Source organism: Macaca nemestrina, chromosome 1 (genome assembly GCF_043159975.1).
Source record: "Macaca nemestrina isolate mMacNem1 chromosome 1, mMacNem.hap1, whole genome shotgun sequence".
Lineage (NCBI taxonomy): Eukaryota > Metazoa > Chordata > Mammalia > Primates > Cercopithecidae > Macaca > Macaca nemestrina.
The window spans coordinates 127,234,913-127,261,296 of NC_092125.1; positions in this window are offsets into that span (position 1 = coordinate 127,234,913).

Sequence of the window (26,384 nt, forward strand, 5' to 3'; positions counted from 1 at the left end):
GGAAATGTATCATGTACATTTACTGAATGGTGAGGTAATTTGGAGCCTGAGCTATTTTCAGTGCCACAACTTTTGGACTAATTAACTTTTCTGTGTAATTGTATCCTGGTTGCAGTCCAGCATGGGAGCAATATATTGCCCTCTCTGAAATTTTCTTTCTTTACTGGTCCAGTCTTTCACATCACATATTTGTTTCTACTTCTTAGAACTTATATTTCATATTCCTAAAAAAAGGTATTGCCGGTTGTAACTCATAGGTCATTCAAATAAAAAAGATAATCCCAGGCACTCTGAGAAGCATTCTGGTACAAGCATTTCCCAAGGATTGCAAAGTGGCTTGAACAGGCCTTCCCAACTCCCTAACTCAGCCATCGTACCTAAACTGTATTGATTCTGGCTGCTTTCTGTCTTGAAGCTCCTCAGTTTTGACTATTGTAGCCCCACATTCAGAGCATTTTCTCTTGGGCATTAATTGCTATCATAATATGTTTGAATATCAAATAATGAATTAATATTAAATAAATGAGCATTATATTCTTCCCAAGTCATCACAATAGACTCAAAAGTAAGAAGATTTTATTTATTTAAAAGCATGCATTGAATATATGTTTTTATAGAAATGCATATTTTCAACTGAATAGTCTTACATATGCTAAAGATGTATAGGATTGAAACTTCAGGTTGTATATTATATTAATGTCACTCAGAATAGCCAATAATAAATGTAAATAAGAGCAATCTGTTTTTATCCAAAGCATCTTGCATTTAAAATTTACTGTAATAGAATTATTATTCAGTTAAATATCCATGTAATTTGATTTGAAGGCAATGTAAAAGCACACTGTTAACATATGTGTATCTGTTTTCTATACACTGGAGCTTTATCTCATAGCTAAAATACAGTAAATTGAATTGATTTGTAGTTGAGTTTTCAGATACACTTCTCTGTTTCAGTGCTGTGATCAAATAGGGGATATATTACAGGAGTTAAGAGCTAAACTGCTAAGGAAGATGAGCTGAATTTGTAGCTATCTAAGAGTCCATGGTAATGCTATGTACTTTCATGCATTTAATCAGACTTCATGGCTCCATAGTTTAGGCCTCAGGTCTCTTAGGAACTCATCTATAATAAATATTTTATTTTATTAATACTAAGAATTGTGGTCATATACCAAACTGAACAAACAACCGTTATGTGATTTCCAATACAATGCTCTGTATTTATGTGTCATAAAATCCAAGGGTAGTCTTATCTCGAATATTGAACTATAAAGTTTAAGTACTGAATCAAATATAGTCAAGGGACTAGAAAATGTCTAAATCGGTAAAATAATTGTATAGAAACACTTGCTTTAGTTTTTGTTATTTTTATAACTTGAGTCCTGAACATAATTTAAATTTAACATATTCTAACATACACCATAATGTATTGTTGGTACCATAATGTATTGGCAACTAATGAATGTTTCTATTACAGTGAGATATTATACTGTGTCATTCACAGTTAACCTTTCCATAATAGGACACCAAGTTTCAATAATGCTGTTTTTTTCCTCAGAGTCACATCATAAAGCCTTTTTTTCTTTAGAAATTCATAACACTTTGTCTCCTGTATTGTCTTATTTAATAATTGAAGTAAACATAAATCTAAACCCAACTAAGTTAAGAGATCCTAAAAAATTGTGATTTCACATGAAAATATATCACATAAAGTTAAGCACTATTCTGTGGCTAGCTTTTATCCATGGAGAATGAGGTTTATGAGATTTCCTTGATATTAAGTTAACACTGAAAACTAATCAATCTCTCTAATTAATGTTAGACATTGCCAAAGAGGAAAATAAAAATTAACTGGAATTTATTATTCTTCTTCCACAAAATTCTGTTTTTTTTTTTTTCTACAGTTGCTATTAATTTAAAAAAAACATGGTGCACTTATTTTTAAAGAAATCCAAGTTAATGAAAGTGAATATGATGTTTCTGGCTGAATGTGAAATGACAGTTTTAAAATTTGAAAAAATAAAAAGTTAATACAGCTACTACATTCATATAAATTTATTTATTTGTGGAACACTTATAGATACTATGTTTGAAGAAAAGGAAATCTTTCGTGTTCTTTCATTTGCTTATTTTTAACATTTCTACTTTTTATTAAAACCATGTAAAATTATAGTTCATATAGGAAAAAATTCTCTATTAGGTAACAAATGACAAATTTAGTATTTTATAAAGTATATAAAAATATTCAGGTATTGCCTTTCTGCTGTAGAGTAAAAAAGGCCTGGAAAATTCAGTAAGTTTTTCATTCATTCTTCATGTTTATTTACCAGCTAACACCTTTACAGTGTTATCAAAAGAATTACATGAAGTGGAAGAAGTAATAGGGGAATAAATGGTGATTATATGCTTTGGAAGAAAAAGGCGATCTAGAGATAATTTCTTTTTGTGCTGGTCATATCTAAGTCCTGTCCTTAATTCCTCATCAAATTTACTAACAGATACCTATATCATGCTACATCAGAAATCTAAAATAAATCAGATTAGTAGTGACCATGGTCACATTTCTTTAAAATTTAACTCTGTAATTGGAGTGTCTCCTGAGAATGCTAAGTTGAATTTACTGGGGAGCATTTCTTAAGAGATATTACTGAGGTCAATACAGAGATTGCAAACAGTGTGCTGCTAGTCTAAACATTTCCAAGTCAGGAGTAAGGAGACACTCCATTTCTCCTCCTGGATTATGAAATCTTTGAGGACAGCAACTGTGTCTCAATCCCTTTGAGTCTTCTAACTTCTATGATAGAACACAGTATGTGCCAGGGCTAATGTTTGTCACACTGACTTTAAACTATGGGTTGAGAGATAAAGTAGTAGAGCAAAGACTGAAGGAGCACATAGGTCACCATGTAAAAGCCTGAGGTGGGATCATAAAAACAAGAAGCAGGAATTATATGCAGGAACTGGCTTTGGGATAAGGTGTGAATGCACTGAATTCTCAACAGGAAATTCAGGTGGCACCATCTGTGAAGACCTTCTACTTTTCCTCTTGTTTATGCTCTGATTACTATAAAGATATGAATTCTCTATGTTTTCTTGACTGCACAGCCCCAGTGAAACAGCCTAGTCAATTTCATCATCATAGTTGATCCCATAGCCCAGCATACCATCTTTGCCTTTCCCATTGTACTTATCTGACTAAAGAAGTTAACATCTGGCCCTCCTCTTCCCTGCATCTTGTCCAAGTTAGGGTATGCAGCCCATTGTGTGTGTGGGGACTGGAAAGAAAAAAGGGGTAGAGGTCCTTGCAATAATTTGAGCTTTCGTATGGTTAAGTTTAAGCAGGATCCCCCGCTATCAGAAAAGTAAATACGATTCTGGCTATAGCAACTGTGGAAGGCAGAATAGAAAGCAAGACAGGCAGCCACTGACAGTGACCAGCAAAAACAGAGAAAGATAAGGGTTGGAGGCTGGGAGAAGTAACGGAAAAATTTGATAGAAACTAGGAGATACAGAGACAACTTTGGGGACACTTACAGAGTAATAAGTGTCCATCCTGCTAATTTTTAGAGTTGAAAAGCCTCAGAATACTATTTAAATTAGCTTTATTGAGATATACTTTATATATAATAAATCACTAGTGTTGAGTATATGAATCTATAATATTTGACATATATGAAATCGTATAACCACCATAACTATCAACACAAATGATTTATTCGCTAACCCAACCCAAAATGCTGCTGCTTGTTCCTTTGTAATCGATCTCCGCCTCCCTGGCCTCTGACTTCCTTTCATTATTAGTAAATCCTTTATTATAAATACTTTCAACATCTAAAAATATATAAAGAATTAAAAATTCACCTATATAGTTACATAAATTTTCATCAGTCTTAGTATTTGGACATAATTTCTATCTTTTAAAATATTAAGTATCACAGGCAGAGTTAAACTCCATGTTAACTCCCTGAAAATTCCTCTCCTCTCTAGAGATAATCACTGTCTTGATTTGGCATTTATCATTCTTGTGCATATTTTTATTTATTTACTATCTAATTTTATGTACAAATGTTATATATGACTACTTGCCTTTTTTGTTGTTGTTGTTGTTGAGACGGAGTCTCGCTCTGTTGCCCAGGCTGGAGTGCAGTGGCGCGATCTCGGCTCACTGCAAGCTCCACCTCCCGGGTTCACACCATTCTCCTTCCTCAGCCTCCCGAGAAGCTGGCACTACAGGCGCCCGCCACCACGCCCAGCTAATTTTTTTGTATTTTTAGTAGAGACGGGGTTTCACCGTGTTAGCCAGGATGGTCTCGATCTCCTGACCTCGTGATCCACCCGTCTCGGCCTCCCAAAGTGCTGGGATTACAGGCGTGAGTGAATGCGCCCAGCCTACTTGCCATTTTTTAAAGTAAATATAGATACCATAATCCTGAACATATTCTGTTATTTTTTTTCTCAATGTTATGTTTCAGGATGTATTGATAAAGCTTATTTATACATATCATTCACTTTACCCACCTAAGATTACCCCATTCTCCTTCTATTTATTTATCCCTTCTATTTATGGATAACTTAAATTGTTTCTAATATTCAGCAATTATAATCTATGAAGCAGTTAACATACTTGTTTGGGTAGTCTTACATCCAAATAGTAGAGGTTCTCTAAGATATTGCATCTGGTAATGAATTGCTGACCCATAGAATATATACCTCTTAAATTCTTCTAAATATTGATAAATTGCTCTTCAAAGATATTGAAGATATTTATTCCACCTCAAAACTATATGATAGTCCCTGTAGTTTTATGCACTTATCAATATTGAAACTAAAGATTTGTTAGTGTTTCTACATTCTAAAGGGTATGGAAAGATATCCATATTGTACAAACCATTAGTGTCTTCTCCTCTTTGGTCTTAGCATATTTTGCTATTGAATGTATTGTCTTTTTTTATTGTCTTGTAGCAGTTTTTAATATGTTCTAGTTAGTGTCTGGTGTTCATTTGAGTTGCATCTATTTTCTTTCAGTCATTAGTGTGACTTTCCACTTTGATTTTTTTTAATTGTAAAGATATTAATTTGAGTGTATTCACATGTCACATTCATTCCAGGTTCAAGTAACTGGTAGCAACATGAAACATTACTGAGAACATACTCCAAGAATACATATCAATTTTATGGATTCATTTATTTCACATATCAGGTGTAAGTTAAGTATTTTATGAATATTTTTCTATTTAAATCTGACAAAGTTTTCTGAGGACAGATGCGAGAAACTGAGGAAGAGAGGAGTGAAGTTATTTCCCCAAGGTCACACAGGTAAGTGATAGAGACAAGATTCAAACCAAGGCATTATATATACAGAATCCCTGTTCTTACTTAACAGAATGTGTGTTCGCCCTCCTTGCTTTAGCTTTCCAAACAGTAAGGATTCCCTAGCAGATCCTTGCTTTAGTACCAACTAGAGTCACTTTTTTGGTATTTATAATAAATATCAGTTGAGATATTATTTTTTTCCAAAGATTAAGAATTTTGAATAGAAAATTAAGAATAAGCATTTTAAAGAGAGCAAGACTGTGTAGTTAATGTTTATAGGTGTGTGGATTTGGGTTGTGGTTAAACCAGAAATGAACACTTCACTTTGTGCAAAACTAGTGCACTTAGTTGAATGCAGAAAGCTGATTGCATTTAGAATGTCCTGAGCTGAGAGAGACTGTTGTTCATGCAGAGAAGTATATCGAGGAAGTTAGGAAATCAGCTACTTTATATAGAATGCATTCCATATATTTATGCTTTTGTGAATTCTTATGACTTTAAATGGCATATACAGCTTTGAGGCCTCTAGAGTTGATTATTATTAGTTTCACATTTAAATAACCATGGAGAAGAAGAACCAATATAGCATATACCTAATTTAGTGTGACCTAGTTTAATGGCATCATCCTCAGAGTCAACTGTATTGTATTTATAGATATAAAATGGTTTGAAGACACATTCACTGTGGCAGACCTTGTTGGTGGCTAGCCAGATCTTCTTAATTAACACTGCTATCCAGGAAAGGCCCAGAGTGCCTCCAGTTGGCCTCTGGGACTCTAGGTTGGAAATTTTTTTCTCAACATTTGTGCACAGGCCAGCCTAGGAATTTTGAAGGGTTAACACTCTGAGAAGTAGTCCACATACAAATGGAAATTGGAGCTCAAATGCCCCAGCTCTCCTGCCCTTTCAGATTGGAATTGAGACAATGTTGAGGTATGTTCTACTCTACCTAAGTTCCCACAGGACTAGCCATAGTTTTCCAGAACACTACTGTATTCAATATCATGTTTTTCCTCCTCCTCCTTCTTCTTCTCCTTCTCCTTCTCCTCCTCCTTCTTCTTCTCCTTCTCCTTCTCCTTCTTCTTCTTCTTTTTCCTCCTCCTCTTCTTCTTCTTCTTCTTCTTCTTCTTCTTCTTCTTCTTCTTCTTCTTCTTCTTCTTCTTCTTCTTCTTCTTCTTCTTCTTCTTCTTCTTCTTCTTCTTCTTCTTCTTCTTTTCTTCTTCCCCTTCTTTTGTTCTTGTGTTCCTTGAAATTCCCTGCCAAATAAACAACTTCCTCTCAGATCCTTGTCTCAGGATCTGCTTCTAGAAAGACCCAAACTGAGACACATACCAACATTCTGATCAAAATTTAATTGAAAATACTTTCAGTAATTGCATTCTATCTCATTACTTGCATTTTCTTATAATAGTTACTCTACAGCTTATTTCTAACACTCAAATTTTAACTCTGAGTACCAAGGCTGGCTACATAATTTGTGAGGCCCAGTGCAAAATGAATGTGCAGAGGCCCTTGTTTAAAAGGCAAGAAAAAAAGTGTCTCTAAAGATACTAAAAATATAAAACATTTTTATTTCTTCTAGCCATCTGTCCCACAACCTGTCAATATGTTTTGTTTGTTTGTTTCTTGCAATTTAATATAATAGAATGCAGACCTTCAATGGTGCCCAAGACCCCTGCCCTACCACTTTGCACACCCTAGGTTAAAGCCCACTGGCTGCTGGATTCCTGTTCTTATTATCCATTTCTGAACTGTGCCCTGGCCACGTATGGAGAATCTGTCTCCCTTTCCCATGAGCTGGCTCTCCCAACCTACAGTGGATGCACAATTTCCAGTGGATTACAACCTCAGTGCCAGTCCACAATGGATACCTGATTTTGGGTGGGCTAACGGGTCACCCCCACCAAGTTATCTATAGAATGCCTTGGTGTTACAAGTCCTGGGAAGGAATGGCTGACAACAAACTTTGCTCAGAAATGGCATGTGGGGTGTGCGCCCAACCATGATTCCCAAACCAGTTCCCAGTCCCCTGCCAGATGTGGAGAGCAGCACCAATGGATGAATGAACACAGGAAGGGGGTGCCAGCCAGGACCAGGAACATCAGGGGGAAAGGGATAGGAAGTGTCACTGGGAGGACAGTGGGGAGGAGGAGGCAAGGAGGAACCTGGATAAGATATGTGGCTATAAACATTCCTGGTGAGGTGTGGAGGTGGCAGCAGCAAAGGATTCATGTCCTTTGATGCACCAGGGTTTTGGCACATTTTCTATTGTCCCATTGGACTCTACTCACAAACACACATTCGAATATTAAATAATTAATAATTTCAAGATGGAGATCAAAAAGTATTAAATGTCAAGTGCCAGATCAGACCCTTCTGAGCAAGAGGACCTGCAGTAAGATGTCTTAGTCCTGTATTTCTGAAGCCAGCTTGGCAGAGCAAAAGTGCTTGACCCCATTTTCTCTACAAATCGTATTTCTAGCTTTTTCAGTTATCACATTGATCGCATTTGTCCTTGGAAAACTCTTCTGTTGAAGCTTTTATTATTTATTTATTTTTGAGACAGAATCTCAGTCTGTCATTAAGGCTGGAGTGCAGTAGTGCCATCTTGGCTCACTGCAACCTCCGTCTGCCAGGCTCAGGCAAGCCCCACACCTCAGCCTCCAAAGTAGTTGGGACCACAGGCACGCACCACCATGTTCAGCTCATTTATGTATATATGTATATATATAAACCCTGGTGGACAGGATTTCAACCTGTTACCCAGGCTGGTCTCAAACACTTGACTAAAGTGATCTGTCCCTCCAGGCCTGCCAAAGTTCTGGGATTACAAGCATGAACCACTGTGCCAGACCTGTTGTAGTTTTTATATTTCCCACTTCCCAATTACTTTCAAAGAAAGATAGACATGCTATTTTTGTTGTTTACATTACCTGCTTCCACATCACTATTGTATCATTTTCCTCTTTCTAGATATCAATACATAGACTTTCCTTCTAATGCTATGTTCCTAGTCTACCAATTATTATCTACCAACTTAAAAAGTGTATTCTTCCATTGCTTAAATGTGTGTGGTCACCTAATTTATTATTTCTTTTTTCAAATATCTGATATTATTCCTGGCACCTTTAGTTTATCTAATGACATCACAGTAGTCCTAAATTTCTTTGTCGACAGTATTTCCAACAAAACTTTCTTCAGTTAATAGCCAGGCTCCTAATGTCAACCATGAGAAAAATGCTTTCACCATTATCCCCATTCTGTTTAAGATCCTGAGCTTGTCACTATTATATGGGGTACACCAGATGGATGGTGGCCCTCTACTCAACAATCAACATCCAGTGGACAGCATATGAGCCATCATTGGTTACACATATAGGATCTGGAAAGTAGGGTTATTTCTGAAGGAGACTAGTCAGTGTGGCTGGAAATCTAAGGATGACTTTAGAAACTGGAATTTGACCTGAGTTTTTAATAAATTTTCTCTCCTGCCACAAACACTCCAGGGGACTCCATTATTCAAAACGTATAATTCTCCTTTTCATTTTACTAAACTGCTCCTGTTTGTTGGAGACAAACAAGAAACTGTGCTGACTGGCTTTATCACAAATTAACGCTATCTAGTCTCATCTGCATTTTCATTAATAGTTGGCAATATTTCTGCTTATTTGTAAATGATTCCTTGTGGCATTCTGTTTTTTCCACACTTTTTCCCGCTTACATTTTAAAGCTTTCATCTCTCATTTTGCTTGGATAACTGCATGTCATTTTTTTAAGAATCACCTCATTTATCAACCCGACTGAAATCTCCCACGACATTCACATGCTAGTTACATCAGCCACAAGTTTGGGTTGGCTATTTCCTTCATGACCTCCAGTCACTACCTATGTATGCCTTTATTATAATGGTCAATACATTTTTGTTAAATATACTAACTTCCTTCATCTAGTTATCTTCATTCTGACTATAGAAAAAAATAATTTTGCTTCTAACCTTACTGAGAAAAATACAAGATGCCTGACACTGGCCTAGCTTTGCCCTGAAAGTCAAAATATTCAGCACCTTTAGATGTCTTTTGTGTTTTCTTATTCCTAAGATTAATCATTCTATAGTCTCTTATTATTTGTGACAGTGCTTAACTCCTTGTATAAAACATAAAATTAAGTTGGTTATCATAGATGATAAACTAAAATATAATATATGAGAAAGAGAACTGATGTATATTACAGCTATTCAAAGAAAATTGACTTTAAATTAATTATATAGTGTTTTTAAAATATTTAACAATATACCTTTGGTGCATAGAGTTTAGCACATATGTGCATCTTTTATGGCACAGTACCTAATCTTACTGGTTGATCTTTTATCACAGTTTTTCTTAACAGAAATGCTTTATTAATGTATGCCATGACTATAGTTACTGAAATATTACAACTAAAAGGATTCTCCTTGTAGGATATTTAAATGGAATATTATTTAAAACCCCTTTTTAAAACTTACTTGTATTCATATATTTTACTTTTGGGAAATATAGATAGACAGGGTATATAAAACTATCTGGATTATCAAAGTGTAGTGTAGTGTAAACATGTTTTTTTCCTCCTGTTTTATCTTTCTATATTCCCTGAAGTAAAATGCTAGAGGTGATAAAATGAAGTGAGAGGAAAAGAAACTTGGTAATAATAGAAACTCAGGAGATATAACAAAATTCTCACTTTTCCACCTTCATGTTCTAGCACTTTTAGCCTGAACTGTTAATTGTACTTACAGCTTAACATCTGAGTGCCAACAATAAAAAAAAAAGTAGTATATAGCATTGAAAACAATTATCATTGTATTTATAGAGTAAGCAGGAGTTTCATTTCAAAGCTTTTCCCAGTTTTTGTAAATGAAAATAAATGCAAATATTTACATATCCTGGTTTGCCCACCTAGTAGTCTGAGTAATATTTGAAAGCAATTTAAACACTTTCCTCTAAGTGGTAGTAGAAAAAGATGAGTAATGTACATGTCTCTCTTCTGAAATTAATTCCATGCAAACTAGACATAGAATTTTTTTCTACTATAGATTCGTAACTTTTCAATCTTGGAAATGAGGTACAGAGAGCTTAAACATTTATTTAAGTAAGAAATAAAGTTCTTCAAAATATAGCTTCGATTTTGTCAGTTATTACCTAAACTTTTTATTCTCATCAAAAGAATTAAGCATCTTGTTCAATCTCTCTTCTTCATATTTGACTTCTCTCATGTAGTTAGAAGGCAGCAATTCAGATCATCGGTACCCTGCTTTTCTTTCTCTACCAGAAAGATAGAAGCCAGTTTGGATTATTCACAATTACAGACTCACAAAATGTCAAAATCAAGACCCTTCCAGACAAGGGGGGCTAACCAAAGTGATTTTAGGAGACTGGGAAGGAAAATTAAGGGCAGTATTGCAAATTACATAATGGATCCTAGAATTTAAGCACACATATTTTCATATTTAGCACCTCTCTGAAAGAGAATTTTTATAATAGTACTGCTTTATATTTAGATCTGTATCATCCTTGGTTGCCTTGTCTTGTTCCAATCCTCTGAGGATACTCTATAAATAATAGTGACACAAAAGCCTCAACATCTTTTGCAGAGGTAAATGTTCTTTGTATACAAAGATTTTGCAGCAAATGGCTCATTCTTACTGGAACCTTCACTGTGCCTATTTTAAGTGTGTCCTTATCTTGTGACTTTTTAAATAAGAAGCAGAAAAAAATTAGGGATAAACTTTTTTTTGTACATTTGTATAAATTTAAGAGGTGCAACTGTAATTTTGTTACATGTCTATATTGTGGAGTGATGACGTCTGGGCTTTAGTGTATCTATTACCAGAATATTGTACATTGCACTCTTTGAGTCATTTCTCGTTTCTCACCCTTCTTCCATTTCCATCCCTTCCAAGTCTCCAATGTCTATCATTCAGCACTTTATGTTCATCTGTACATATTATTTAGCTTTCACTTGTAAGTGAGGACTTGTATTTGATTTTCTGAGTTGTTTCACTTAAGATATTGGCCTCCAATTTCATCCATGTTGTTGAAAAGATAGAATTTCAGTCTTTTTATTGCTGAATTATATCCCATTGCACATATATTTTCTTTATTCAGTCATTAGTGGATAGATGCTTAGAATTGATTCCCTATCTTTGTTATTGTGAATCATGCTGTAATAAACATACAAGTGCATGTATCATTTTGATATAATAAATTTTTATTCTTTGGATAGATACTTAGCAATGGGATTGCAGGTTCAAATGATTTCTATAAACATAAATAATGTTTGCTGATTCAACTTTGAATGGCTGGCACATAGTAGGTGCTCAATAAATATCTGTTGAATGAATAGGCAGAGCAGTTGTTTTTCAACCCAGAATGATTTTCTTGTTGTTGTTGTTGTTTTTCTTTTTAATTTCATGGGTATATACTAGTTGTATATATTTATGGGGTATATGAGAAGTTTTGACATTGGCATGTAATCTAAAATAATCACATCAGGGAGAATGAAGTCTCCATCTCCTCAAGCATTTATCCTTTGAATTACAAACAATCCAATTACACTATTTGAGTAATTTGAAAATCTCTAATTAAGTTATTATTGACTATAGTCACCCTGTTGTACTATCAAATAGCAGGTCTTATTCAATCTTTCTATTTTTTTGTATCCATTAACTGTCTCCACCTCCCCACTATGACCCCCTACTATTCTTCCCAGCCTCTGGTAACCATCCTTTTACTCTATGAATATGAGTTCAACTGTTTTGATTTTTAGATTCTACAAATAAGTGAGAACATGGGATGTTTATTTTTCTGTGTCTGGTTTATTTAACTTAATATAGCAGCCTGAAATTCCATCCATGTTGCTGCAAATCGTTGGATCTTATTTTTTTATGGCTGAATAATACTTTATTGTGTATATGTACCACATTTTCTTTGTCCATTCATCTGTTGATGCACACTTAAGTTGCTTCTGAATTTTAGCTATTGTAAACAGTGATGGAAAACACATAGGCATACAGAGATCTATCCGATATACTGATTTCCTTTCTTTGGGGTATATAGCCAGCAGTAGGATTTCTGGATCATATGGTAGCTCAATTTTTAGTTTTTTGAGGAAACTCCAAAGTGTTCTCTATGGTGGTTGTACTAATTTACACCCCCACCAACAATGTGCAAGGATTCCCTCTTCTCTAGATCCTTGCCAGCATTTGTTATTGCCTTACATCCAAAAGACAGGAATGTTATATAATGGTAAAACGCCTTGTCCAAGAGGAAAATATCACAATCCTAAACGTATAATATGCAGCTAACCCCGAAGCTCCCAAATTTATAAAACAATTACTAATAGAACTAAGAAATGAGATAGACAGCAACACAATAATAGTGTGGAAATTCAATACTCCACTGACAGCACTGGATAGGTCATCAAGACAGAAAGTCAACAAAGAAACAATTGATTTAAACTATACCTTGGAATAAACAGACTTAACAGATATACATATATATATATATATATATATATATATATATATATATATATATATATATATATAACATTTCATCCAACAACCACAGAATACACATTCTATTCAACAGTGCATGAAAGTTTCTCCAAGAAAGACCATGTGATAGGTCATAAAATGAGCCTCAATAAATTTAAGAAAATTGATATTATATCAAGCCCTCTCTCAGATCACAGTGGAATAAAACTGGAAATAACTCTAAAAGGAACTTGCAAAAAAATGCAAATACATGGAAATTAAATAACCTGCTCCCAAATGATCATTGGGTCAAAAATGAAATCAAGATGAAAATTAAGGAATGCTTGGAACTGAACAACAATGACTTCTATTTTTGTTGCACTATGGTCCAAGAGTGTGTTTGGTATGATTTTCATTCTTTTGCATTTGCTGAGGATTGTTTGTGTTGAATTATGTGGTCAATTTTAGAGTATGTGCCATGTGTCAATGAGAAGAATGTATATTTTTATTGTTTTTAGGTGGAAAGTTCTATAGAGGTCTATCAGATCCATTCCATCCAATGTTGAGTTCAGGTCCTGAATATCTTTTTTAATTTTCTGCCTCAATGATCTATGTAATACTGTCAGTGGAGTGTTGAAGTCTCACCTGTTATTGTGTGGTGGTCCTTGTCTTTGTGTAGGTCTCTAAGAACTTGCTTTATGAATCTGATTGCTCGTGTGTTGAATGCATATATATTTCAAATAGGTCTTTTGGTTGAATTGAACCTTTTATTATTATGTAATGTCCTTCTTTTTCTTTTTTAACGTTTGCTGGTTTGCAATCTGTTTTTGTCTGAAATTAGAATTGAAACCCCTGCTTTTTTTCTGTTTTTCATTTGCTTGGTAGATTTTACTCCATCTCTTAATTTTGAGCCTATGGGTGTCATTTCATGTGATATGGGTTTCTTGAACACAGTATACCATTGGGTCTTGCTTTGCTTCTCTAGCTTGCCACTCTGTGCTTTAAAAGTGGGGCATTTAGCTCATTTGCATTCAAAGGTAGTGTTAATATGTAGGAATCTGATCCTGTCATTGTGTTGTTAGCTGGTTACTATGTTGGCTTCCTTGTTTGATTGCCTCATAATGACATAGGTCTGTATGTTATAGTTTTTTTTTCTTTTAATTAGCTGACAGCAGTCTTTGCTTTCTACATTTAGTGCTCCTTTCAAGATATCTTGTAAGGCAGGTCTAGTGGTAACAAACTCCCTCAACATGTTTATCTGAAAAAGATCATATTTCTTCTTTGCTTACAAAACTTAATTTGGCTGGATATGACATTCTTGGTTGAAGATTTTTTCCTTTAGAATATAGGCACCCAATCCCTTCCAGTTTGTAGGGTTTCAGTTGAGAGGTCCACTGAGAGACAGATGGGGTTCCCTTTTTAGGTGACCTGCCTTTCTCTCTAGATGACTATAACATTCTTTCTTTTATTTTGGCCATGGAAAATCTGACAATTAAATGTCTCAGGGGTGCTCTCCTTCTGTAGACTCTTACAGGAGTTCTCTGCATTTCCTGAATTTGACTGGTGCCCTCTGTAGCAAGTTTGGGAAGTTTTTGTTGATAATATCCCAAATTATGATTTCCAAGTTTTTTGCTTTCTTCCCCTCCCTTTCAGTGATGCCTGTGATTTACAGATTTGGCCTTTTTACATAATTCCATACTTCTCAGAGGTTTTGTGGATTCCTTTTTATTTATTTTTTATATTTTTGTCAGGCTATCTTATTTCAGAGACTTGATATTCAAGTCCAGAGATTTTTCCCTGAGCTTGGTTTATTTTTCTGTTAATACTTGTGATTGCATTGTGAAATTCTTGTATTTTGTTATTCAGCTCTGTGAGATCCAGTACATTCTTTTGTCACTGGTAATTTTGTCCCTCAGGTCCTGTATCACTGTATTGTGATTCTCTTTTTCCTTGGATTGGGTTTTGCCATCCTCCTGAATCTTGACAGTTTTCATTCCTATCCATATTCTGAATTATATTTCTGACATTCTAGCCAGCTCATATTGGTTGGGAACTCTTGTTGGAGAACTCGTGTGGTCATTTGAAGGACATAGGTCACTGTAGCCATTTGATTTATTGGAGTTCTTGTATTGGTTCTTTCTCATTTCTGTGTGTGGTTGTTCCATTAACTGCAGTGTAGATTGAGTACAGTCAATAGACTTATTTTCTGGATTTTTCACTGGTCTTTATTTTAAGCTGAGTTCTTGTCTGGTTTCAGAGGGGGATATTTTGGCTGTTACACCTTTGGGATGGCATATTCAGTAGGTGGCACTTAGGGTTACGGGTCAGTTGGTAGACTCTCAGTTGTGTGGCTCTCCTATGCTTCCTCACAGTTGCAGCTGTGTTCCTTCTCAATGCTCTGAATGTGTGGGTTTCTCTCCCACTTGAATAATGCCTGTAGATCGTAGCTTGGCACTCCTGGGCTGCCGAGTGGAGCTCTGGGACAACCTCGGTGTTTATGTTCCTTCTTGGAGGCAGCAGAGGAAAGGACCTTAGTAGTGGTTGTGGCCAAGGATCACTTGCTTGTCTCCTGGGGGCTGCACACCAGAGAGAGGCAGGTCAGTAACCATTCATGTGATCATCTCCAGATGGAGGTTCTGTACTGTGGGCCCAAGCCAGGGTTCACTGTCTAGTGATGAGCAGTGGAGGGTGTTTGGAATCTGTTGGGGGACAGACTGGCCTCGTCTTCTTGGGTGAACTGCACTTTGTTGGAAGTGTGAATAAAGCACTTAGAATCTTTGCTCTTTCATTAGTCTGAGGGTAGAAAGGGAAGTTCCACTGTAGAGACAGTGGCAGAGAGGCTCTCAGTTCCCCCTGGTGGCTCTGTACTGGGAGTTTCTGAGGTGCTTCTGGCTTGATAGCTCTGGCAGGGTGTGGCTGGAACACAGTCAGTTATAACCCATCCAGTGAGTAGATATGGAAACAGGCACTCACATAGTAGTCAGGCCACTTTTCCATAGAGCTGCTGTGGTATGCTTGGGGCCTGCTCCAATATCTTGTCACCTTGGATTTTCCGGTACCTGGACGTCTGACTAGTGAAGGCTTAGAAACAGCAAAGATGGCAACCTGCCCTTCCCTCTTGAAGTTCTGTCCCAGGGAGGTGTGGACTTGTTGCTGGCCCAAATGCACCTGTAGAAGTTGGCTGGAGATTCCGGTGCAGAAGTCTCATCCAGTGATGAGGAACAGAATCGGGTACCTGCTTAAAAAATCAATCTGGCCATGTTTATGTCAAGCAGCTATGTTTTGCTGGGGGTACACTTCAGCCCCTGGGCACCTCATACACTTCAAAGCCCAAATACTGGAATAACTAAGTCACCCAAACATCAAAAATGGCTGCCTACCCCACCCTCTGAAAGCTCCATCCCAGGGAGATTTGAAACCTCCATCAGTCACGGAATACAAGCGAGGGTAGCTGGAAAACCCAGTTGGGAGGCCCCATCAAGTAATGAGGAATGGTAGAGGGGACCCACTTAAAAGAACAGCCTGACCATGTTTTCACAGGGCAGCTATGCTGTGTTGGGAGTCCACTTCATCTCCTGGTCCTCTTGGACTCTCCAAAGTCTGAAGACCAGAATAACTAAGTTACCTAAACAGCAAAGATGGTGCCCCACCCCTCCCTCTGGGAACTCCTTTCCAGGGAGGCTTCATATCTCTGTCTGGTGCAGAACACTGGTGGGGGTGACTGTAGACCCCCGTTGGGAGGTCCCTCCCAGTGAAAAGGAATAGGTTTGGAGAGTAGTTCAAAAAACCAGCCTGGCCATGTATTTTTAGAACAGCCGTGTTGTTTTGGGGTACCACTTCTACCCCTGGTTGTCTTGGACTCTCTAAAGTCAGAAGACTAGAAAGGCTATTTTTTTGTCCAAAAAGCAAAGATGGCTTCCTACCCCTCCCTCTGGGAACTCTGTCTCAGGGATGCTTTATATCTCTTTTGGGTGGACAATGCTGGTTGGGTTGGTTTGAGGCCTGGTTGGGAGATCCCACACATTTGGTTTGAGGCCTGTTTGGGAGATCCTTTACCACAGAGGAGGTAAAGGACTGAGAACTCGCTTAAAAAAGCAGTCAGGCCATGTTTTTTAAGAGCAGCTGTGCTGTGCTGGGGTATCCTTCCTGCCCCTGGTACACTTGGACTCTTCAAAGCCAAAAGGCTAGAATGGCTAAGTCACCCAAACAGCAAAGATGTCACCCCACCCCTCCCCACTGGAGCTCTATCCCTGGGAGGTGAAATGATGCTATGGGTGGCTGGCTGGAATTAGATACTTTCTTTATTTTTGACCTTTGAGAGTTTGGTTATTACATGCTTTGAGGTAGTATTACTTGGATTATATCTGCTTGGTGATCTGTAACCTTCTTGTAATTGGATATTGATATGTTTCTCCAGGTTTTGAAAGTCCTCTGTTATCCCTTTGAATAAACTTTCTACTTCTCTTTCTCTACTTCCTTTATAAGGCCAATAACTCTTAGAGTCACCCTGTTGAGGCTGTTTTTCTAGATCCTGTAGGCATGCTTTGTATTTTTTACTGTTTTTTCTTTTGTCTCTTTTCTGTATTTTCAAATATCCTATCTTCAAGCTCACTAATTCTTTTCTCTGCTTGATGCATTCTGCTATTAATGAACTCTGATGCATTTTTCAGTATGCCAATTGCATTTTTCAGCTCCAGAATTTCTGCTTGATTTTTTTAAAGTATTTCAATCTGTTTGTTAAATTTATCTAATAGAATTTTGAATTCCTTCTCTGAGTTATCTTGAGTTTCTTTGAGTCGACTCAACACAGCTCTTTTAAATTATCTGTCTGAGAGGTCACATGGCTCTGTTCTAGAGGATTGGCCCCTGATACCTTGTTTCATTTATTTGGTGAGGTCATGTTTTCCTGGATAGTGTTGATACCAGTAGGTGTTTTTCAGCATCTGGACAGTAAAGAGTTAGGTATTTATTTTACTCTTCATTGTCTGAGTTAGGTATTTATTTTATTCTTCATTGACTGGGCTTATTGGCAGTTGTTCTTTTTGGAAAGGCTTTCTAAATATTTGAAAGGACTTGTATGTTGTGATTCAAGCTGTATCTGCTTATGGGGACACCCCTGGCACAGTAATGATGTGGTTCCTGCAAATGCAGATAGGTATCACCTTGATGTCCTTAGACAAGATCTGTGAGATTTATCTGAATTACCAGGTTCTCCTCTTCCAGTTTCTCCAAAACAAACAGTCACTCTCTCTCTCTGTTTTGAGCCACCTAAAGCTGGGGATATAATGACAAGTACCCCTGTGGACACCACCACCACTATGACTGTTCTGGGTCAAACCTGAATCCAGCACGGTGCAGGATCTTGCCCAAGGCCTGGGTCTTGCCTAAGGCCTGCTAATAACCACAACCTGGCTATTGCCTACATTCACTCAAGGCCTTGAGCCTCTACAATAGGCCAGTGTCAAAGTCAACAAGGCCTGTGTCCCTCCCTTCGGTGCAGTGAGGTCCCCATAAGGCACAGGTGGGTCCAGAGGTGTTGTCTGGGAGTCAGGGACTAAAGTCAAAAACCTTAGAAGTCTACCTGGTATTCTATTGTACTGCAGCTGATCTGGCACACAAACTACAGGCTGCAGTATTTCCCACTCTTCCCTCTGCTTTCCACGGGCAGAGGAGCCTTACTCCATAGCCACTACCACCCCAGGCCATGAAGAGAAATGACAGACTATTGTGGATATTTTCTTAATATCCATTGTCTCTAAGTCAGCTATGCTGTTTGAGCTGGGACTCATTCTTCAGGGCAGAATTCTTCTGCCCTCTGGCTCAGAACAGGTCTAAAAATGCTATTCAAAAGTCAAGTTACCAGGTGGTGAGTGCTGTCAGAACTCGGTCCTTTCCTTTGAGTCAGTGGGTTCCCTTCTGGCTCAGAGAGTGTCTGGAAATGTTGTCTGGGAGCTAGGGCCTCAGGACTCTGATGGATGCCCTATTCGGCAGTGGCTGAGCTAGTATCCAAGATGCAAGACAAAGTCCATCCCACTCATCCCTATCTTCTTCTCAAGTGTAAGGAAATGGCCTTTTTTGGAACCCTGAGCAGTACAGTGTAGGGCTGCAGAAGAGGTGATGCCAACACTCCCAAAACTGCCCCTGGTGGTATCTCAGTAGATTGTGTGTCTCCCCAGTCCACTCTCTCTGGGCCTAGTTCAGCACTAGGACTTGTCTAAAAGTTGTAGTCTTTATGGCCTAAACTGACATTCAGGTTCATTTAGAGACACAGAGCACTGTAGCCCCTGTTGGTAAAGTTTCTGCAAACTCAAATTCGGATCGCTGGGATGGGTGATTCCCCTCCAGCTAGGGTAGGTTTAAATGCTCCCTCCATGGGTGGGTGTCAGCTGTGCTTGGTTCAGTTTCCCATTCTGCTCTTACAGAACAGCATTAAGTTCAATGCCTCACAGTTGCTGTGTTCTCCCTCCCCAAGTGCCGAGAGGTGCTATATGCACCATGTTGCCAGTAGATGGGGGAGAGGTGGCATCAGCAATTCAATATTATCTTTTTTCTATCTCTTTAGTGTCTCTTTTAGCAAAACTAAGAGATAAAACCGGATGCTTTACTATTGTAAATAGTGCTGCAATAAACATACGTGTGCATGGGTCTTTATAGTAGAATTATTTATATTCCTTTACGTATGTACCCAGTAATGGGATTCCTGGGTCAAATGTTGTTTCTGGTTCTAGATCCTTGAGGAATTGCCAAACTGTTTTCCACAATGCTTGAACTAATTTACATTCCCAACAACAGTGTAAAAGTGTTCATCCTCAGCAAACTAACACAGAAACAGAAAACCGAACACCACATGTTTTCATTCATAAATAGGAGTTGAACATCAAGAATGTATGGACACAGAGAGGGGAACAACACACGCCAGGGCCTGTTGTGGGGCAGGGGTGAGAAGTGGGAACTTAGAAGACAAGTCAACAGGTGCAGCAAACCACCATGACACACGTATACCTATGTAACAAAACTGCCCGTTCTGTACATGTAACCTTTTTTTTTTTAGAAGAAATAAAGAAAGAAAAACAGGTACTATGATGGCTTATCTGATTTTTGGTTTTTATAAAGATGTTTTTCCTGTATAGATTGTTGTTAAATTGATCCTTACAGAAAGGACCACCAGTGCAGTCTTGTAGTCTGCCATCTTGCCCTGCCTCTCTCAAGACTGATTTTCGATCTCAATACATTTGAGGTAGTTAGATTAAAAAACAGTGATTCTAATATTCCGTATGTTGGTCTTTTTTGATTCTGTCTTATAATTGTTATTGACATTCTTATATGTTCCCCAAAATATGAAGTATTTCATGAATGATTTTAATTACTATATATTCTCCAAAAGCCATTGATTTATTTACTTGTATCACAGATACGTATTAAGAATCTGCTAAATAAAATACATGAAGAATACAGCCCAGCCCTCAAAGAGCTTATCGTATAAAGGGGAAAATACGTAATAAGCCATCACCTATTTATTGAGTCATAATGAATTTTATAAAGAATTGTTTAGGTACTTTGACAGCATTAAATGGGAGTAAATGCCTTGACCTTTTTAAGTCCTTACTGAATAGATGCTAGTTCAGTGTACAAGGGTTACCATTTTTGTTATATTTCTTGTACTTTTGGAAGCTTCAAAATTAAATGCTGTTTTTTCCATTTTTAAGATGAGATTTTGTAAATAGAATATTTGAAAACATTGGACAACAGAGACTTCTCAGTGCTGTTATACATGCTGAAGTAAACCATAAAAAAGAATTGTGATTTTATTTTCTCTATAGTTTATTATGTTTAATAACTATCTTTTGAGTTGTTCCTTTTTACATTCTGTATAAGAAATTCAAAATGAATATTAATGAAGTATTTCCTTAGGTGCTTTAATTTTGTATGAGTTCTTTATATAGCAAAAATTATCTTTGTTTATTCTGCCTTTCTCAATATCATATCTGACACATAGTATGTTTTTAATAAATGTTTACTAAATATGTAGCTATTATGGTTGTGTTGATTTTTTAGACTTTTTTGATGTCATTAATTGTTTTTAGTAGTTCATTAAAATATCATAGTTAGAGATAATCTTAATGTAATTTTTGAAATGAAAATATTAGGGAATACTATAAAACAGGGATTTTATGTGGTATGTAAATTAATAATATTTTATTTACATTTAGAGATGTCTTGTACCATTAATCCAGCCTATAGATAATCATTATCAAGTCTAAATTTAAAAATCTGTAAAATATTAACACTCATAAAATACATTTCTGACAATTTTACAGCTCATTACAACTGAGATGCTGTTAGTTAATTGTTGCCAGTCAGAGCAAAATGTATATAGATTTGAATAATTTGCTATCATTGAAATAATCAGTTATTTGTTTTCTTAATTGAAATTCAAAATCAGTTCTGATCATAGCAAAAGTGCTCAGGTTTCTCTGTAGCATCTGATTTAGTCTGGTTACAGATAAAGCTTGATCTTTCTTCAGTTACCAACAAACTACAAATGCTCCCCCCATAGAAAGTTAAGTTGTTGACTGGTTTTCGATCTGGTGTCTGGCATGATTTCCTCACATTGTTCTCTCTATTCTTGTGTGAAAAAGTGGAGTTTTGAAAAGGCCTAAACTTTGTTGTCTACAAATATGGAATTGTGCACAATGTCACATACACTTAGAAACTGTTTTCTTATTTTCACAGCCTTTCATGTTGGTTTTAGGATGTTTGGAAATTCGAACCTTTAAGTGCTTGTCAAGTACTTCTTTCACAAAGAACAGTTTTTTCAGAATAGCTCACCCAAAATGTCAGTTTACATTGCATCTATCTTACCATGAGTTTTTCTTGGAACAGACTTCAGCTCATCATTTAAGAACCTAATAACCAGGCTGTATTGTTCCTTCCCATTGTTAGAGTACGGCTTTCAATGCCTTACAATTCTACAAATGTGTTTCACTGTATTTCTGCAAGGGTGGCTTAAATTCTTCAGAATCCTTAATGATAAGATAGTACTTTTGGTATTAAATATTCTATACATTTCCCATATAATTTTTGAAAATTACACAAATATGAATCACAATATACATTTCAAGATGCCTGTCTTTCTTCTTCATATCTTTCTTCCCAGATGAAACTATAGTTAAAATCTGGTATATCGTTTCAGACTCCCAGTGTTCTCTAGCCTCAAGGATACAAATATATTTCATAGATAAGAATTTTCCCACAGACTGCATTATACCAAAATAAATAATTATATTATTTTACTTCACAATATATCTTCCAATAATATTATGTATAGATTGATACTATTCTTTTGGACACTGTATTAGTCTGTTTTCATGCTGCTGAAAAAATATACCTAAGACTGGGAAGAAAAAGAGATTTAGTTGGACTTACAGTTCCACCTGCCTCAGCAGGCCTCAGAATCATGGTGGGAGGTGAAAGGTACTTTTTACATGGCAGCAGCAAGAGAACATGAGGAAGAAGCAAAAGCAGAAACCCCAGATAAACCCATCAGATCTCGTGAGACTTACTCACTGTCATGAGAATAGTATGGAAAAGACTGGCCCCCATGATTCAGTTTTCTCCCCTTGTGTCCTTCCTACAACATGGGGGAATTTGGGGAGGTACAATTCAAGTTGAGATTTAGTGGGGACATAGCCAAATCATATCATTATGCCCCTGGCCCTTCCAAATCTCATATCCTTACGTTTCAAAACCTCAAAACCAACCATGCCTTCCCAATAGTCCCCCAAAGTCTTAACCCATTTCAGCATTAACTCAAAAGTCCACAGTCCAAAGTCTCATATGAGACAAAGCAAGTCCCTTCTGCCTATGAGCCTATAAAATCAAAAGCAAGCTAATTACTTGCTAGATACAATGGGGGTACATTGGGTAAATACAACCTTTCTAAATAGGAAAAAATTGGCCAAAACAAAGGGGTTACAGGGCCCATGCAACTCTGAAATCCATCAGGGCAGTCAGACTTCAAAGATCCAAAACGATTTCCTTTGACTCCATTTGACTCCAGGTCTCACATCTAGGTCACACTAATGCAAGAGCTGGGTCCCATGATCCTGGCCAGCTTTCTCCTGTGGCTTTGCAGGGTACAACCTCCCTTTCAGCTGCTTTTACAATGTGGCATTGAGTGTCTGTGGCTTCTCCAGGCTCACGGTACAAGCTGTCAGTGGATCTACCATTCAGGAGCCTGGAAGATGGTGGCCCTCCTCTTACAGCTCCACTAGGCAGTGCCCCAGTAGGGACTCTGTGTGGGGGCTCTGACCCCACATTTCCCTTCTGCATTGCCCTAGCAGAAGTTCTCCATAGGGCCCCACCCCTGCAGCTAACTTTTGCCTGGGCATCCATATGTTTCCATAAATCTTTGGAAATCTAGGTGGAGGTTCCCAAACTTCAATTCTTGTCTTCTGTGCACCTGCAGGCTCAACACCATGTGGAAGCTGCCTGAACTGTACATTGACCCCTTTCAGCCATGGCTGTAGTGACTTGGCCACAGGGCACTAAATCCCTAGCCTGTACACAGCACAGGGATCCTGGGCTCATAACACAAAACCACTTTTTCCTCCTGGGCCTCCAGGCCTGTGATGGGAGGGGCTGCCATGAAGGTCTCTGACATGACCTGGACACATTTTCCCCTTGATCTTTGAGATTAACATTAGGGTCCTTGATATTTATGCAAGTTTCTGCAGCTGGCTTGAATTTCTCCCCAGATTTTTTTTTCTTTTTTTCCTATTGCGTTGTCAGACTGCACATTTTCCAAACTTTTATGCTCTGCATTTTTATAAAACTGAATACCTTTAACAAAACCCAAGTCACTTCTTGAATGCTTTGCTGCTTAGAAATTTCTCCCATCAGATTCCCTAAATCATCCCTCTTAAGTTCAAAGTTTCACAAATATCTAGGAAGGGGACAAAATGCCATCAGTCTCTTTGCTAAAACACCACAAGAGTCACCTTTACTCCAGTTCCCAACAAGTTCCTCATCTCCATCTTAGACCACCTCAGCCTGGACCTTATTGTCCATATCACTATTGGCATTTTGGGTAAAGCCATTCAACAAGTCTCTAGGAAGTTCCAAACTTTCCATCGTTTTCCTGTCTTCTGAACCCTCCAAACTGTTCCAACCTCTGCCTGTTACCTAGTTCCAAAGTGGCTTCCACATTTTTGTGTATCTTTTCAGCAACACCCCACTCACTTGATACCAACTTACTGTATTATTCTGTTTTCACTTTGCTGATAAAGACATACCTGAGACTAAGAAGAAAAAAAGGTTTAATTGGACTGACAGTTCCACATGACTGGGGAGGCCTTAGAATCATGGAATCATGGCAAGAAGCAAAAGGCACATCTTACATGGCAGCAGCAAGAGAAAATGAGGAAGAAGCAAATGTGGAAAGCCCTGATTAACCCATCAGATCTCATGAGACTTATTCACTATCATGAGACTAGCATGGGAAAGACCTGCCCCCATGGTTCAATAACCTCCCCCTGGATCCCTCCCATAACACGTAGGAATTTTAGGAGATACAATTCAAGTTGAGATTTGGTGGAGACACAGTCAAATCATATCAGTCACATAATATTACATAACATTTAATTACAATAAGTTATTATGTCATTTATGACCATTTGTGATATGAGATTATTCTTTCATATTCTTGAAACATTTGACCAGACTTTAATGATAACATAACAAAGTAGAAATGTTCACTGACATTTGGAGTACTTATTAGGAAGGCCTTTACCAAATGTGTTATGAGAACAGTTCAATGAAACACATCTTAATGGCTTTGCCATAAGGAGCTTTTGCCACAAATACATTATTTATTGAATAGTCTACTTCTGTATCAGCAAAAAGACCTTAGCAAAAAGTATCTGCCCATATTTGAACTGGAAGACTGAGTAAAAAGATGGCCCTCACTAATATGGGTATACATGATCTAGTCAGATAAGGTCCTGATAGAACAAAAAGGTATAGGAAAGGTGAATTCGTTCTCTATTCTTGAGTTGGGACATCCATCTTCTTCTGCCCTCAGACATCAGATCACCTTTGCACAGACTGAATTACACCTCACGTCTGCATGGTTCTCTAGCTTGCACATGGGAGATCTTAGGACTTCTCAGCCTTCATAATCAAATGAGCCGGTTTTAATAATGTATATGTATATATTTCTATACCTTATATTGGTTCTAGTTCTTTGGAGAATCATGACTAATACAAGCGCTTATTAATATCTATCTGATACTAAATTTTTAAAAAGTACCACTTGAATTTACTTATGGCCATGTAATAGAAAGATCAAATCAATAATTTTATTTAGGTTTTGTATGATATATTGTTAAATTTCAACACAAAGACATGGACTAAGTAGGAAATTGAAGCTATTCTGATACAGAAAATTGATTTTCAATATGATATGTGATCTTCAATGTAACATACATCTTAATTTCTCAGTGTCAAATTATTTATTTTACATTAAATTTTACTAATTAATTCAGGTTTATTGCTATAGAGAAGAGGTTAGCTAAGTTTTTCTGTGAGGAACCAGACAGTAAAAAAGTGCCTACAATGAGCCATCTTGCAACAATTGCAATACCTCAACCCTTCCACTGAGTGCAAAAACAGCTATAGACAACATATAAACTAACGAGCATAATGAGTCTCAATAAGCTTTATACAGTAAAACAAGTGGTGAACTATAATTTTCCTGCAGACTATAATTTGCTGACCTTTGCTATAGTTGAAATTAGATCCAAGTATCTATATGGGCATTGGTTAATACAAAAATATTCTCAACTTAAAATCAAAGTATTAGACATATTTATGAACTTAAAAAATTTTATTCAGTTTTTCCCCTCCTGATTTCAAAATAAATGTCCTAAAACATTGGTTTCAGATGACAGAACTGGGTCTCAACAGAAATTATTTCTCCATGTTAATACTTATGTTGGTCTTTAATATAATTGGTTCCAAAAATCCTATAATAAACAGAATAAAGAATAAAAATAATTATTAAAGAAATTAAACACTCATTGATCTTAGATTATAGCACCAAGCTTTGTGAGGAAATATTTTCTGAGGTTAATATTTTTTACTAGCCTTTAAGAAATTTAGGGAGTATCAATTTTAGTCTACCCCTGAAGCATGGAATATGAACATCTTATTTCCAATCTGTGATAAATAGTATGACACTCTGGAAGAATATTATACCTCTCTAACACATTAGACGTGAGGCTTGCTTTGACATGACACATGAATATAAGGGCCATATGTCACTTCTGAGCATATAATTTAAGAGTTGTTAGGTGATTCTGCCATTGCTTTTTTCCTTCTGTCATGAGAATCTTATCTCTCAGGTAGAATATGCTCCTCTAGCTTAGATCTCAAAAAGAAAATATTTGAAGCAAAGTCACTGCTAACCTACAGCCTATCATGTAATAAGAGGAAAAAATAAATGTTAGTTGTTGTAACTTACTCAAATTTGCAGTACGCTTGCTGCAATAAATAACTGATT